Source organism: Pygocentrus nattereri, chromosome 10 (genome assembly GCF_015220715.1).
Source record: "Pygocentrus nattereri isolate fPygNat1 chromosome 10, fPygNat1.pri, whole genome shotgun sequence".
Lineage (NCBI taxonomy): Eukaryota > Metazoa > Chordata > Actinopteri > Characiformes > Serrasalmidae > Pygocentrus > Pygocentrus nattereri.
This window is the reverse complement of record NC_051220.1, coordinates 40067719-40070887: the sequence shown is the minus strand read 5'-3', so window position 1 is coordinate 40070887 and position 3169 is coordinate 40067719.

The following is a 3169-nucleotide window of genomic DNA, read 5'->3' as shown; positions in this document are numbered from 1 at the left end:
CTCGCTGATCTTCACATCATCCGTTAAGCACAGCTCTGCCCGCGGATGATATGTAGATCTGTGAGTCAGTTGGACGCGCACCGTGTTGTTTACTCCCAGCTGAACGCATGAGAAACGCTACACTGCTGTCTGCCGGCCAGGAGCCGTTGTTGTTTTCTTTCCCACCCGTTTTCCGCCCTGCTGTGCTGGGATTGGCTGGTACGTCCTTTCTTCTGCGATATGATTGGACAGCTCTTCGTACTCTCAAGCAATCCACCAATCGACGTCCAATTCCAGCGTGGGAGGGCGGGGCTTCTTTAAAATACGGGTGGGAAACATAAAAGAACGACTTTTGGAACGTTTATCGCACCACGTGATTGTCAGCGGAGCGCTGCGCTGCTGGGAAATGTAGTCCAGGAGCTGTTTTTTTCTGGTTCGTTCTGAGTATCTTTTAATTATGGCGCTTTAGCAAAGTCGTTCATTTCTTTCTTGCTTGATTTCTTTCTGCTTTGGTTCTTTGTTTCTGTTTCTTTCCGCCTTCTCCTTTATTTACTTCTCTTTTTTCGTTTTTTTAAGCATTGTTGGCTAAAATGTCCTGCCTGCGGCTTATTGTTTTGGCGACACGTCCTAATCAGACGTAGCCGATGCGCTCATTTGTTTAACCACGTCGCGTTACTGCATGAAATGGCACTCTTTTTGAAAAATGAGACACGTCACTTAAAAGTTGAAGTTCTCAGGTTCTGCCACTGAGAGGCGCTGTTAGGCTTCAAATCAGACAAAGCCAACGCAAACGCTTAAAGGGGTCATTACTATTTCAACGTAAGTGGGTTATACTACCTGTTGAGTGGTTACTGTTTGATGTTTATTCATTTTGACTGTATATTGTCAGGTTATGTGATTGTATATTTATTATAGACAGATACAGTAGATCACAGGCCAGCACCCCAGTCACTGTGACCACTGGAGACATCACAGTGTGAACGCTGGGAAGATCCGTGATGGACTTGGTCTAGTTTGGCTCACTAATGCATTCTGGTCCTTGTAATTTGCTCATTTCTGGGAAAAGATATGGGACACACACTTAAACAGGATGGTGCTTCAAGGGTTCTTCAGTAAAGGCAATGTTTCTAAGTAGAGACATAACTTCTATAAAGAACCATTTCATGCTTAAATGGTTCTATGCATGGTGAAATGGTTCTTCAGACTGATGGAGAATGTGCTGTATATAAACCTTTTTGCAAAGCGTTCTACATAGCACCAAAAAGGGTTCTGTTGTTGTTACAAGCTTGACATTGTTACAGTAGCAGAACCTTTTTGGTACTATATATGTCGCTGATACAAATGCTCATTGTCCATTTTATGAGGTGAGGTGTTAGTGTGTGTTGCACTGGTCTGAGTGGATCAGACACAGCAGTGCTGCTGGAGTTTTTAAACACCTCAGTGTCTCTGCTGGACTGAGAACAGTCCACCAACCAAAAATATCCAGCCAACAGCGTCCTGTGGGCAGCGTCCTGTGACCACTGATGAAGGACTAGAGGACGACCAACACAAACTGTGCAGCAGCAGATGAGCTGTCGTCTCTGACTTTACATCTACAAGGTGGACCAACGAGGTAGGAGTGTCTAATAGAGTGGACAGTGAGTGGACACAGTGTTTAAAAACTACAGCAGCACTGCTGTGTCTGATCCACTCATACCAGCGCAACACATAATAACATACCACCACCACGTCAGTGTTACTGCAGTGCTGAGAATGATCCACCACCCAAACAGTACCTGCTCTGTGAGGGTCCATGGGGGTCCTGACCACTGAAGAACAGGGTGACAGAGCATCAGAGAAACAGATGGACTACAGTCTGTAACTGTAGAACTACAGAGTGCAGCTATACAGTAAGTGGAGCTGATAAGATGATAAGAAGATATATATATATACACACACAAACACACGCAACACGTTCTCTATCCATACAAACCATGCAAAGAACCCTTTAAGCATGAAGTCAAACTGAAAGCTGAGCTGCACTGAGGGTCTATTTAAATGGTCAGAGAGATGCTGTTTGGTGAACATCACCTCATACAACATCTCTGACTCCTACAGAATGAACTGGTATCCAAAAAGCCCAGCTCAGTTACAGGGCAGACTCCAGGCTCAGTAGAGGCAGAGGAAGAGAAAGCAGGCGGCTCTGCCACTCTTGCGACTAAAGCGTGTTTGGAGTGATGGCGTAGAGGAACCACTTCTGGATCCTTTGACAACCTTTCAGTGGATGGTTCTCTAAAAAGAGCACGTCTGAGTGAGAAAAACCTTTTAAACATTAAAAGGGACGTTTAATTCTTTCCTTGAGGTCCACATATAACGTCATGATGTATTTTTGCATGACCATTTTATGACCTCACTTCATCCACAGGCTGTTTCTGTTACTGTGTTTCAGCACTGATGCAGTCATGCGCAGATGGATCTGGTCAAGTTACATGTTTGGTTGACGTGTTGATTGGAGTGGTTTGTATATATATATATATATATTCGCAAAATGTCCTTCAGGATCAATATTTCTCTCTCTCTCTCTCTACATCCTCTGTGTAAATTTCATGATGAAAGGACCAACAGAAATGACCCAAAATTATTTGGAAAAAATTCTGGTTCCATTGATTTACATTAAAAGTAGAGGGGTTTTTTTTTCCTTCTCCTGTAAAGTTATCATTTTGGAGATATCAGGTTTTGATCCGACAACAGCGAGATATATATTTATATATCTATCTATCTGTATATATATGTGTGTGTGTGTGTATGTATATATAAATAAACTTTTATGAGTGAAAATAAGTAACACTATCCTCTACAGAGAATACACTTAAATATGCCATTTTATATATGCCATGCGCTGTCGCCTCACAGCGAGGAGGGCCTGGGTTCGATTCCCCGACCGGGTGACCAGGGTCCTCTCTGTGTGCAGTTTGCATGTTCTCCCCGTGTCTGCATGGGTTTCCTCCGGGTTCTCCGGTTTCCTCCCACAGTCCAAAGACATGCAGTCAGGCCAATTGGACGTGCTAAATTGCCCCTGGGTGTGAGTGACTGTCTGTGTCTGTCTGTCTGCCCTGCGATGGACTGGCGACCCATCCAGGGTGTATCCTGCCTTCCGCCCGAAGACTGCTTGGATAGGCTCCAGCACCCCCCCGCGACGTGTTCACTTATT